The sequence below is a fragment of the Molothrus ater genome, chromosome 1 (assembly GCF_012460135.2).
Source record: "Molothrus ater isolate BHLD 08-10-18 breed brown headed cowbird chromosome 1, BPBGC_Mater_1.1, whole genome shotgun sequence".
NCBI classification, from domain to species: Eukaryota; Metazoa; Chordata; class Aves; order Passeriformes; family Icteridae; genus Molothrus; species Molothrus ater.
This window is the reverse complement of record NC_050478.2, coordinates 149,693,724-149,707,506: the sequence shown is the minus strand read 5'-3', so window position 1 is coordinate 149,707,506 and position 13,783 is coordinate 149,693,724. Positions and strand designations below refer to the sequence as shown.

The following is a 13,783-nucleotide window of genomic DNA, read 5'->3' as shown; positions in this document are numbered from 1 at the left end:
GTTAATTGGAGCTACACCAGCATATGAGCAGAAAGGAAGGGACAATTTCTAGCAGCAAGGTCATGTATCTACTGAGCACTTCCCTCTGGAGCATTCATCATTATTTAATTATCACTGTTAGCTAGCATGAATTAAAGTATTCTGGGTCTCTTAGGCTTTGTGGAAGAATAAAAACTTCTGGGTTTTTTAAGAACTTCACAACAGGAGATTGTGGAACATCCTTCTGGCCCAGCTGGCCCTGTCTCTGGGCACTTGGGACAAACAACTGAACTTACTTGACTCTACAACTTCTAGGCAGGACTGGCCCAGATCATGAGCAAAGAAGTTCCAGGTGGGTCTCAAGGACCTGCAGACAGCAGTGGCACAAGCCAGGAGAGGACCCAGTGAATAGAGAGGACATTTAAGTGGCTTTAATTTGAACCAAAATAGGTTTAGATTAGACACTAGGAAAGAATTCTTAACAGTAAGGGCGGTGAGGCCCTGGCACAGGTTGCCCAGAGAAGTTGTGGGTGCCCCATCCCTGGAAGTGTTCCAAGGCCCGGTTGGATGGGGCTTGGAGCAACCTGGGATAGGGGAAAGTGTCCCCTCCATCCTGCCAGAGGCTCATCACTGAACAGGTTACATCTGAATTTGAGCCCTTAATACCTGTTGCAAAACCACCTTCCCCTCCTGGGTGCCACCTGGTAGCAGCACCCAGACAGCTTCTGCTGTCCCCTTGTCTGTCATGTTCCTGCTCTGAACACATCCCCAGAGACACAGGCACAGCTTCTCCATGTCCCTGGCTCAGACAGAGAAGCACAGCCCTGAGCTGTGTCCTCCTCTCCCTGTCAGAAGAAGCAAGAGAGGCAGAAATGCACCCAAGAGACACCCTGTGACTCTGGTCCCTGCCAGCTCTCTCCAATCTGCCCTGCCCAAGGCACTTTTCCCTGTCACAGTCTGGCACATCTATTTCAAATGCTGAGGATTGCCACATATCACGGGGAACAAGAAAGAGATTCCCACCGGGGAAGCAGGGCCCTGGAGCAGAGTGGCGTCAATGACATGCCCTTGAGGTTCAGAGAAGGAGGACACAACTGCTTGTTAATCCTGCTTCCCAGCTGGTGATTTCTAGGGATAACCTAGCCAGGGAATTCTAGGGAAAATGTTAAAAGAGCTTCTAGCAATGCACTGTGAGAATAAAATCCCCATCGCTGCAGCTCACAGGGAGGCAACACTGCTGGTTGCACAATAAACCATGTGAACCACTGGACACAGATCCAAGGATCAGGAAACAAGCAGCAAAGTCTCCAGTAAAATCACCTCTTTCACTATTTGGTTTTAGGAACCCAGATGTGACCCCCTGTGTTAGGGTAGATTACATGATGGTCCCAAGCCTGCCTTTCAACCCCACTTTTCATGAGTCCAATATTTTCTCTTGTTATCTTGTGCCTTTAATTATTCATGTTCACATGTTCACCCCTACCACATTCACCTCCTTACCCTTATCCCAGGCCCTCTCCCCAGCTTCCCCAGACACCATGAGCCCTCAGCCTGTTCTTGACCTCTCAGAGTGGCAGTCTTGAGCTCTTCAGACCTTGCCTGTGACTTTATGCTTCAGCACTTTTATTAATTCAGAGGTGCCTTGTCTTAGAGGACAGAATATGTAGCAATCTGAAGGCACGAGGTAAGGCCACATGCTTGCAGCCCCAGAAGACAAGCACATGCTCTGTGCCCAGCTAGATGCTACCTGGCACAGTCCTGCCACTGAGGACCAAGAAATGAATCAACAGCACAGTGCTCCACCTTTACACAGGCAAGGCAAAGAGGCAGAGGTGAAGAAAAGTCACGAAATCAGAGCTGCATTACTCAGCACGGTCAGTTTGTCATTGCAGCACGATCTACCACCTGAGTCACAGGAGTAGAATTCATTCCCCTTAAATTTTGACCTCTAAAATGTAGAATCTTATGTCTGGCCACACAGATTCAGCTTCCTTTACAGTCTGTGATTCATCTGACCTCTCTCAGACACTATTGTAGATTGAATCACACTCTGGTTCTTCCTATTTTTCTGCATTGGCAGTGAAGGGAGCCGACGGTGACTAGTTCATCCAAAGCCAGACATCTCAACTCTATATGCCAAAATAAGAGCAAAGGAATCCCACTCTGGGTATTGTCATTTCTCCCTAACTGAAGGGCTTAAAACTTTCAAAGCAGAAGGACAATGACAGCTGAATTTGTGGTGGGCTTTTCATGCCAACATTCAGAGACTGTTTCTTCCCTGCCAGCTCACTCAATTTAATTCATGGGAATGTCCAGAAACAGGAACCCCTGGAGGACAGCAAAAAAATGAGCCAGGCTCTGGCATTTCTGTGAGCAACCAGTTCTTAATTATTTGACTAATACAAGCATTGTGCAGCAACTATATTGCATTGAGCAGTTCGTGGAGGTTTCTTTGTCACTCATGTACAAACCTCCACAAGGGTCTAGGGTTTCTGCAGAGGTTTGGGTACAAGAGCACAATGGCAAACTACAACTCTACTAAGGGTGTTTGAGGAATTTATAATGAAACTCACCTTAAATGTAATTTGGGTCAGGAAGGATCAGAGCACCAGAAAAGGTGGGCTAATGCTGATCAGGAAGGAGATGTATCATGGGCATGAGGCAAACCCTCCCCAGTTCTGGAAAGGGCATGAGCATACTGGGAAAACCACAGGAATGGGGGTTTCTGCACAGAAGGGACACAGCTACCCTGGGAGGAGGCTGCAAAGAAGCTCTCTGAGCCATGAAAATGGAGACAAAATTACTCACAAGCCCCTGGATGCTGGATACCTGTGAAGATGTGGGCTCTCCCTTCACTAGGAAATAGGTCAAATTTGGTTAGAAATTAGGATTTTTATCATTTAAGCTCCCCAGCCCCTGAAGTATTGCTAGTTGAGGGTCCTAAGGCAGAGCACAGCCAGGAGGGAAGGAAATGACTTGGGCTGTGCCCAGGGGCTGCACTCAGACCCCACAGGGCTATGGCAGAGCCAGGAGGAGAGCACAGGAGAAGTCTTACAGCAAGGTCGGACAGCAGCTGTCTCCAGGAATGAATCCAGGAGCAGCATCCTCCTGGGATGGGCCAGGAGGATCTTGCATTGACTGACTGCCCTTCCTGAGTTTGGGAGGAAATTAATCTCCCACCATGGGCTCCAGTTTATTTTTACATTGCAAGTTAGCCCGAAGGGAAAAAAAGAAAATCATAAAAAAGTTCTATTCCCTAAAAGGAATCACAAATTTCACAGCGACCTAAGGAGATTAGTCAAATCCCTGTGACCGTCAGCAGTTTCACTTAGGTCAAAGCCTGGCATAACTCAATCTCTGTGAGAAGGGAGGAGTGGCAGCGTGGACTGCCCAGCTCTGCAGGCTGGCCAGCCTCTCCAAGAGGGCCCTTCTGCAATATCTGGAGGGAAATATCCCTTTTGCAGTCCCACAGCAAGCAGTCAGGCTGACCCGGAGAGCAGACTGTGAAAGGGAGCGTTATCTCTTGCAGATACCACAGTGAGACCTTCCAAGCTGGGAAGCAGGAGGAGGACAAATTTCCCAGGCTGGGAGACATCAAAGGCTGTGTGAAACCTTCCGAAAATGCTCACCCTGAATTTCTCATGCATGGGTGGGCATATGGGATAACTCTCCATAGGGTCAGGGAAATGTAGAAAGTGGAGCAGTCGGGTTCTAATTCGCCTCTTGCTTTGAGGGAGAAAATGAAGAGAATTTAGCTCAAAACCTAAAAATAAATATGACACCCATAGGTTTGGCTTTGCACAAAAACTGGCCTGAGTTAGGTAACCTAAGGCATTTTTTTTATGAATTAATTTTCATCCCCTGCCAAACATGTCTGTGTTAATGGGCTCACAGAACATCAGCCCTTCAAGCTGTGCCTCAGACTTCACCCAGAGGATCAGTAATGTGGTGCTGCTGCTGTGGTGCTGCTGCTGCAATGCACTCAGTGAGCAGAGAGGTGTTGGAGAAATAAATTGAGAACAAACTTTCAGATTTGAAAATGTTCAGGACCAGGTTGGATGGGGCTTTGAGTAACCTGGTCTATGGAAGCTGTCCCTGTCCCTGGCAGAGGGGTTTGAATCTTTAGGGACCCTTCCAACTCAAATCATTCTATGCTTCTATGATTACACTAAGGAGAAATAGGGCTTTCAGCTCATACTCCACAGCTTTAAAAAAAATCTGCTTCCTTTTCAGCGAGAGGAAGGGGCCTCTTGATAGAGACCCAACAGAAAGTCTCCTGCTCTGTGATTTTCTGTTGTACAAATACAGAATTTGCTTTACATGGTATCATGAAGCCAAAAAGGATAGAAGTTCCAGTGTCCTTCCTCCACTGCAGAGAGGCAGGAGGCTTTTGCAACTGTTTATCTCTCTCTGAGGAAGTTGTTGGTGCAGTTCTTAAAAGAACAACTTTTGCAATTCTTAGCTCTCTTCCCTTGCTCTCTCATTGTGGCTTCTCCATCATTTGAACTCTTCCAGTAGTACCAGACCTGAAGTTTTCAAAATTACAAGTCAGGAACTAGAAAATCCTTACACTGATTTAGAAACTAAAAGATTAAAAACAAAACAGCAAGAGAGACCTCAACTGCAGGGACTTTTGAGTTGCTTCTGGTCTTTGAGGTTCTGAAACCAAGAGTGGGACAGTCCCGTTGCATTTTTTCCGAGTATCATCACACCTGCTCCTCTATCTGTTGTTTCTCTCCTGGTGTTGAGTTCTCTTCAGACCATAAAGCATCTTTGTGTCCTATGAATGTGCAGCATTTAGCACAAAGTGGTCTTCAAGCAGGATGCATCTTCTGGGCATGGGGAAAAATGAAGGTAAATTGTTACAGTCAGCTGTTTTACCTACAAAATACATAAACCCAGAGTAAACATTTGAGAAGTGAAGAGAGCAGATGGGATAAGGAAGACAGACAGCATCATTGTCCATCACAGCTGGAAGCACTCTCACTCTTCAGTATTTGCTCCTGACCCAGTGAAAGCTTTCCTGTGGGGGAAAAGGAGCAATAAATAATAGGGAATCATAGAGTTATAGAATGGTTTGGATTGGAAGGGACCATCTCGTTCCAACTCCTGCCATGGACAGGGACACAAATCCACTAGACCAGATTGCTCAGGGTCCCATCCAACTTGGCCTTGAACTTCCAGAGATGGGGCAACCATGTCATCATCACCATCATCATCATCATCATCAAAAATATTACTCATCCTCAACACATCAGAATATCCTCTGCTATTCCTCTAATATCAGGGTGACCAAAAGTATGAGTTTGCACTAAGTGGGTTCAGATTAGTCAGAGGTAACATGGCCTTTTGTTCCTGTTGATTTCACCAACACGACATTTGTTCTCATGCCCTTCTCCAGCTTCCATCTCCCTCAAAAAACCTGGAAATGCAGTTTCCCTAACTGGAAACACACATTTCATAGTAACATTTTCCAGACCACTTTGCAAGAGGTAAAGTGAGACGAAATTTTTCAGCACAATTTTGTAGAAGCTCACAGCTCTTACCTGGCCCTTCCTGTCTGTATCCTGACATATTCCTTCAGTAATCCCCAGGTCCTCTCTCTTGGCTTTGTCTTTTTGTGGTGTTTGTTTCTTTGCCCTTCTTAAATAAACTATTGGCAGTTCCTATGGTAACACGCCTCATTCTTTCTCTCTCCTCCCTAAAAGTCTCTTCCCATTTAACAGGCTTTTAAAAAGGCTCTATTTATACTTTCTTTTGTTATCCTGCCCCTGCTCCCTTGCAGCCAGACAAGGGCAAGCACGGAGCAGTGCATGCACTACCCTGTGTTACTAATAATGGCCATCCATAAACACGAGACCGAGCCGTGGGGATCAAAGCTGTGACCTTCAACAGGAGATGCTCTGCTTCTTCGAGCAAAAAGAAAGGAAACCTGAGACACGGCTGGCTCGGGAGGGAAGCACTGTTTGCAGGGGCCATCCCCACCCCTCCCACTCTCCAGCAATGCGCTGAGGGGCTGCAAGCCCCCCAAACCAGCCAGCATGAGAAAAACAGCCTCGCTCTCTCTGCAGGCAGTTTCCACCTCCCCTCTTTGCTCAGTGTCAGACATTCATCTATATTACCAGTAATTGGATAAAGAGAAAAATATGAACTGTGCTTCTTTTTGCTTCCCATTCCATGAAAAGAAAAGCTCCCCTCCTCTCTGTGCTTTTTTGTTTTAAATCTTGAGGCTATTACCAAGCATCAAGGTCTATTTCCTTAAGGTTCATCATATAATTAAAATGCAGATTACAACTTATTTTAACCCTTAGCTGAAGCAGTAGGTGGATTTTTATGATGACAACCCATTGTTTCTCAGGCATTTCTCCTAATGAAAAACAAAGGGTCTGAAACAGTCCAAGTACAATTTGGTTCCTTTCTCCATCGAGAGGTTTCACTTGCACAGTCAGGCTGGTGCCAGAAACCACACGTTTTTTGGTCATCTTTAGGGTGTTCCAGGAAACATATTGTCAACAGATCTCAATTTTTCAGTAGGAAAAGCAAGTAGAAGAATGACTCTCCAGCCTTCCCCTTTCTTTCTCCACATAAAGACAGCTTTCAGGGCTTCTTTATTGAAGAATGACCCCCAACAGTTGTAAATCCATTTTTTTTTTTCTCGCTTGCGATCTCTCCTCCTTGGCCAGCACAAGAAACTGTGATGCCCTCCAAGTGCCACTGCAGAAAGGGTTAAGGTATCTCAAACTACAGCCTCAATAAGCAGCTCGCAAAAGTGTCCTGTCCCCAGGGTAGGATCAGTGTATGAGAATTTGCTCAGATCATTTCATGTTTGTAACTTGATTTCCTGCCGGAAAGCTTCAGTGGGCGGAGTTTCTGCTGAACCAGACAGAACTAGAGCTATTTCCTTTTCCAGATTGCTTGTGCATGTCCAGTCAGGCTCAACTGAATTAATGGCAATCGGCTTGTTTCCCCCACACACCCCTTCCCATTCACCTTTTGCAGTGCAAATAAGGGAAGTGAGTGATAATCCTGCTGTCAGGGCCTCAGGAGATGGGATGGCTCCACAACCTTGGGCAAGTCCTGTTCATTCTCTGCACCTCTGGCCCACTTCTTGTTAAATTCTGGAAAAAGGATGCGCCAATGACCCGGCTCCTGCCCTACTGATTTCCTACATGACCTTGGGAAAGTCACTTAACATTTGCCTGCCTCCACCTTCCATGAAATGGAGAGGAAATCATCAGAAGGCTTTGCTCACTCTGCTGCCACCACCAGTATTAAACCATGGCCCCTGAAGACTGAGAGTAGAATTCTTTCCAATTTAAACTTAAAGACAAGTTGCTATTTTCTCCTGAACAGTGCAGGTCTGTGTTGGATCACCTGCAGCACTTCTGCTAGGAAAAACAGCCCCTGTTACTCCCCACCATGCTCCCAAGTGCAAATTGATTCATTCATTCCCTGCCTTGACCATCCCAGGAACCATACTCATGGTTGCATTCATCACTGAATGCAACCAAACCTCCTGGGAAAGGCCAGGTGCTGCTCCAGGTGCTTGGTTTTTTACCAAAGTTTTAGGTTTCATCAAAGTAGTCTGAGCTAAGCCCCATCAAAGATGCTTTCATCAATACTGAGGTCCTCTACAGAGGGATGAATGCAGGACCAGCCAAGTGGGATCCTATGGATCTCATAGGAGAACAAATGGCTGGGGCCAGAGATCTACCCCATGTACAGCCTCAGGACTCTACTGGTTTGCCAGACACTTCATTACTGAGGTGAAAGTGGGCAAGCCCCCTTCTCTCAGTCCATTTTCAACAGCACCATTCGAAAATCCTCCCCAGCGTAAGCAGCAAAGTCACCCCAAACAAAAGAAATGAAGCACTGTGGGTTTTTTTTTTCTCTAACAGAACCAAATAGGAAATTCCTCTGAAGCACAGAGAAATTTCTGAGTGCTGTGTTTCTCACCCTTTTCAAACTGTTGTCTCCACACCAGCCTGGGAGCCCCAGTGCTGAATGCCTGGGGCAGCACCCTCTCCCCCCATCCAGATAGTATCATGTCCTTAGGATGTGTCTACACTGCCAGGTGGAGCTGGTTACACAGAATAGTCCTTTCCTTAGGCCTGCCTAAGTCTGGAAGCCTGGGCGTGAGACAGAAAGTAGGCACTGTTCCTTATCTTACAAAGGAGATTATGCAAGAATGTCCTGTAATGAGGATAAGGAAGGTGCTTTGAATAGGTATGTGGGGTTGGCTGCAGGTACCCTCTGGCAGCAGCAGGGCTCTTGCAGCATGGACCAGCCCTGGTTTCCAGTGCCAGACGAAGTGGGGCAATCAGCTGCTCCCTAAACCAAATGATCAATTGAGCTCCTTTCACAAAAAAAAAAAAAGCACAAAATTTGAGAACATCAATGAAGGAACCATCACCAGGACCTGAAACTCAAAATCTTTATCTGCTACTGTTACTTCATCCTCCTTTCTGATTGCTGGCTCGTGTGCATGGGAATGCAACGTGTATGGTTTCATTTTCTTAATTGCAATTATCCTGCAGACCACCTTCAGGCACGCTGGGGACCACCAGTAGTGCAGGGACCGCATGTGAAGAAGCCCTGCCCTGGGAGACCCATCCCTCCTTCCCTGATGTGGTTAAAATGCCATTCCAGATTGTGGTGCCTGCAAGGATTTAACGATGTTCTCAGCCCAGAGGAGAGCCCTGGACTATGCCCTGTGCCTGAGAAAGCAGGACTGAGCTTCAGCTGTGTAGGAGGGCAGCTGTAAGAAACCAGGATATCTACAGCTATGGTAGAGTTCCCTTCATAGCCTACCCCATCTCTTCCACATGCAAGTGCAACCTTGGAGTCTCTGGACCGAGCTCTTTCTGCTCTGAAGCCTTCACTGGCTATTAATACCTGGGGAATCTGTGAAGCAGGCAAACAAGGTTTTGATGAGTGTGGGAAAAAGAAAGGCGTTACCATGTATGAGTGAACTTCAGTTTCGCTCATGTGCTGAATTAGTCAGTTCCTTCAAGTGAATTCCAAGTGCTGGTCTAGCTATTAAATGACTCTTCTTGAAGAGCTAAGTGCTCCATTTTTAGCCTTTACTGGAGGAAAACTAAATTTTAAAAATAATATTTTAATCAGAACTATTGCAAGGGCTTTGGGGTTGGGTTTTTTGGGGTGCATTGTTTTGGGGTGGTTTTTTTTGCATTTTTCAACTTTTTGATCTCTCCCAGAAATAAAAAGTAACCAGTAGTCAACACACAGCAGTTGCTGGCTGGAGAAATCCGGGTCACTTGTTATGCCCATGAATGTGATGTCTGAGTCAGGAAACCTCACTGAGATGTTGTAGCCCCAGAGGAACACGATGTGATAATTCCCTCACCAAAGGACCAGAAGTACCTGGTGCAGAGGGTCAAGACACAAGCTCCAGTGGCTGAGAAATTCAGTGGAGGACTTGCTCAATTTGAACATTTAGTGGATGGAAAGGAAGTTGGAACATCAACACTGCCATCTCAAGAATTCATGTTTCACTTCCTACCCTGGAGGAGTGGTTCCTCCTGCAAGCTTTCCAACCCGGAGTTAACACTTTTCTGCTGCTTCCCCCTCTAATACAGCGACTGTGAGAAGTACTGTCTGCAGGTGGCAAAAAACAGAGTTGTTTTTTCCATCAGTTCACTGTTAATGGTGTCCTGGCTTGAAGAAAGTTGAGTTTGGCTGAAATGGAAATGACAGAAGGGGCAGGGGAAAAAAAGATTACAGAAATTTAGACAAAGCAGGTGTATGGATTGCATGTCTATCCTTTCTGCAAACACGGAGGCTGCGTGGGCTACATGCAGGAAAGTGTCCCAGCTGTAATACAAGCACTTTGACAAGCACACATGAAAACGTAGCCAAGCTTTGCACTAACACTAAGGCAAACACAGCCCGCTGGGATTAGCATCTGTGCAGAGGTTACAATCCTTCCACATTGCTTTTCAGTGATTAGGCTGAAAAACATGCTCAAGGATGCTCACGTGCACAGGAGATTGTCGATATTTGTGCTGAAAATCCATTCAAATTCAGAAATTACAGCTAACATGAAGCCTACTTGATCCTCTTAAGGCTGTGACCTGATTGTGGAAACATTTCTCTTTGCTTGTTTTTCTAAAATACAAAGAAGCAAGGCAGAGGCTTGACTGGAGATGGATTCAGGCTTGCCAGGAGGCCTGAAGGTGCTCCCCAGTTGCATCGCTCATCAATTTTTAATGCCTCCATTTCCCCTCCAGCTCACAATGGACAAAAGCTCCCCTAGTCAGGATATTCTCTGATTCTGTGGTGCCCAAGAGCATCAGCCAAACTGGTATGAATTTACACCCCCGGCCAAGAAGCAACACTCCCAGGCACAGCAACCCTTCAGCCTCACCCATGCAAGAGGGATCAAGCGGGGTTTGACAGCACTTCTGAGGCAATGTGGTGGAGCCTCATGCTGTTGGCCCTTTTTCTTCTGCCAGAGCTGTCAAGCTGAGGTTGTGCTCGAGCACTACAATTTGCCATGTGACATTTCAGATGGGAAGCAAAAAGAATGGCTGTGCCAACCACCACTCTCAGGTTCTCTGCAAAATAAAAACCAGATTCCTGACATTTGCTGTGTCTGAGAGAAAGGCGGGTCTGTCGTTTTTACAAACAATAAAGGATGCAGAAAAACAAACTTATTCCCTCAGAGCCAAGCGCAGTTCCCCATCGTGCCTGGGAATCCCCGTGGAAGGGAAATGCTGTTCTAACAAGAAAAGATTTGACCAAAAATACCAACCAAATGCAGCAACTGCAACATTTTTCTTTGTATTTTTTTTTTGTTTGTTTGTTTCAGTTCTCAGGTTTTTTGGGTTTTAAAGAAAGCAGTCACAGGCAGACTTCTCTGTGGGACCCACCATCACCAGTGTTAGCAGAGGGACCTCTGCCCCCCAGAGCTTTCCCCAGGCTTTGCCAGACTGATTTTAGCACCACCAAAAGTCACACTCTGAGTTTTCATTAAAAAAAGTCGATGTGAAAACCAGTTAATTTTCTCACTTCGAAAAAGTAGCAGAGAGTCAGACAGCAGAACCTAAATGTCAATAGCAAGGGAAATCACAGGTTTTTTTCTGTTCTCAGCAGACTTCTTTCCAAGGTGTGAATTTGCTGATGCCTAACCAAGGTTAAACTTATGCTCTGCCTTGAGAGGGGAAGGGGAAGGAGAGAATGAAAATCCCTTTCATCCAGCAGCTAGTTTCAAGCTTGCAGACACCAAAGGTGTTGAATAGCCTTTGAAATCAATCAAGAGATTCCAAAGTTTTTATCCGAGGATCCATTTTATACATTTACACATATAACACTGTAGCTGCATAAGATTCATAAGTGTTAAGAGATTTTGGTAAATTTGGTACATTTTTGGTAATATTTGGTAATTTTTTTTATTTCCTTTACTATTTTGAAACAGTCATATGCCAAATCAGCCCTTCTCAAGTCCTGCTGTAGGTCCTAACAGGTTGGGAGTTCAAGGCTGTGTTGTGTAACAGCCTGAAGCTATGTCACGGAAGATTTAGGTTGGACATTAGGGAAATGTTCTTTACCCAGAGCATGACTGAGCATTGGAATGGGATCCTTGGGGAAGTGGTCACAGCACCAAGCCTGACAGAGCTCAAGAAGCATTTGGACAACACTCTTAGGTGTGATTTTTGGGGTTGTTCTCTGCAGGGCCAGGAGTTGAACTCGATGATCCTTGTGGGTCACCTCCAACTGAGGATATTCTATGATCTCTGCTTCCAGGCCATCCCTTAACCAGAGAGGAGGACTGCATTCTTTGAACAATGTTCTCAGAAACATAAAGCACCCTCGGACTATTCTGGTTTAGAGGACACCAGTTTAGTGCCTTTCAGGGAAGAGGTAAAAATATCCTTAAAATGCAAAAACATCTGAGGGTCTCCTGGTATTCATCTCTACGTGTTTGTGTCTCCTGAGGAATCACTTCATCCCTCTGTGCCTGTGACCCCAAGCCCCCTATTATTCTTTTCATTTTTTGAAGCCCTTGGCTGCTTCTGTGGTGACTTCTGCTAAGAAAGTCCACAGCAAGTTAGTAATAAATGAAAACCTGTGATGGCATCAGGTGCTCTGCTCCTGTTCCTTTGAATTTATGGTGGTTCTTTACACCACAGATCTGGACACGGGTTGTAGACACAAAGGTTGACAATCTGGGGTGAGGGCCTTGGCTGTAAAGTGACAGCAGCTCCTGAATTGTGCCAGCTTGGTGACACTCTGGGTGACCCCTGTGCCTCACACGTACTCAGAACCACTGATGGGAGATGTTAAATATATCCTGTATACCCTCAGGAATGGGCAGCCTCCGCCCTTCATTGGTCAGGGGATAAGGGCATCTCATCCCAGAGGACAGGGGACACTGCTGCACTGAGCCCAGGCCTGTGCTGTGTCCCCTTGACTCTGCCCCCAGGCTCTTTTTTGTCTTCCTCAGCTTCCTTTTTGTCATCTTTGTTTTCTCTTTCTCCTTCTCCTTCTTCTTCTCCTTCCTCTTTCTTCTCCCTCTTCCTTCTTCTTCTTCTTTCTCCTCTTCATCTTTCTCATCACTTTTTTTACATTTACTTTCTTTCTTCCTCCTCTTCCTTCATATGTATTCTTTTCCTCCTCCTCTTTCTCCTTGTCTTCACCATTTTCTTTCTTCTTCCTCTTCTTCCTCCTCCTCATCATCTTCATTTTCTTCTTCTTAGAATCCCAGAATCATAGAATATTTTGGGTTGGAAGCGACCTCAAAGCTCATCCAGTTCCAACACTCTCCCATGGGCAGGAACAACTTCCACTATCTCACGTTGCCCCATCCAGCCTGGTTTTCAACACTTCCAGGGATGGGGCATCCACAGCTTCTTTGGGCAGCCTGTGCTAGTGCCTCACTACTCTCACAGGGAAGAGTTTTTTCCTAATATCTCGTCTAAACCTGCCCTCTGCATTTTAAGGCAATTCTTGCTTCTCCTGTCACTCCAGCCCTTTGTCCAAAGTCCTTCTCCAGCTCTCTTGGAGACCCTTTAGGCATCATAAGGGTCTCTAAGTTCTCTCTGGAGCCTTCTCTTCTCCAGGCTGACCAACCCCAGCTCTCTCAGCCTGGTTCCACAGCAGAGCTGCTCCAGCGCCTCCGGTTCCATTTCTTTCCCTTTTCCTTTTCTCTTTTCCCTTTTCCCTTCCCTCACGCTCCCCTCACCCCTTGACCCCGCCCACTCCCACAAGCCCCGCCCCTTCTCCAGCCCCGCCCACACTCCCACTAGACCACGCCCTCTCCGCCTGTCCGTTCCCTCCCCATTGGCTCCTGCGGGCACCACGTGACGCGGCGGCGGCGCGCGCGGGGGCGGGGCCGGGTGCGCGGGTGCGCTCGGGGCGGCGGCGGCGGCGGCGGCTGCATGTGCGGGCGGGGGGCGGCGAGCGGGGCCGGCCGGGCGGCGAGCGGAGCCGGGCGCGGGGCGAGCGCAGCCCAGAGGAGCGAGCGGAGCCCGCGGGCAGGTCAGTGCGGGGGCGCGGAGGCGGGCGGGCGGGGGGAAGCGGCGGCGGCGGTGGCCGCACGTGGGTCCGCCCGCTCAACAATGCGGGCGGGAGGGGTCCGTGCGCCGCCGGCTGCGGGGCCACCGCGGCGTGCGGAGGAGGGCTGCGCCGTGCCATGTCCCCCACCGGAGCGGGGTGATGGCTCCGCCGCAGACATCCTGGGGCTTTGGTGGGGGGCAGCAGCGTGCGTGCCCCCCCCGGCCCCCAGCGAGGCTACGGCACCTTCGGATTGAACCCAAAATGAAGGGAGGGGAGCCACAGCCCC

The 13,783-nt window shown here is 47.5% G+C and overlaps 1 protein-coding gene across 1 annotated transcript in view; it reads left to right on the top strand.

Moving 5' to 3' along the window:
* The first annotated feature begins 13,386 nt into the window (after positions 1–13,386).
* Positions 13,387–13,783, top strand: part of PTP4A3 (protein tyrosine phosphatase 4A3) — a 42,103-nt gene continuing 41,706 nt past the window's right edge. Inside the window, exon 1 of the mRNA XM_036405960.2 lies at positions 13,387–13,479. The gene's annotated coding sequence lies outside the window, so the exon portion shown is untranslated. The remainder of the gene's footprint in view (positions 13,480–13,783) is intronic.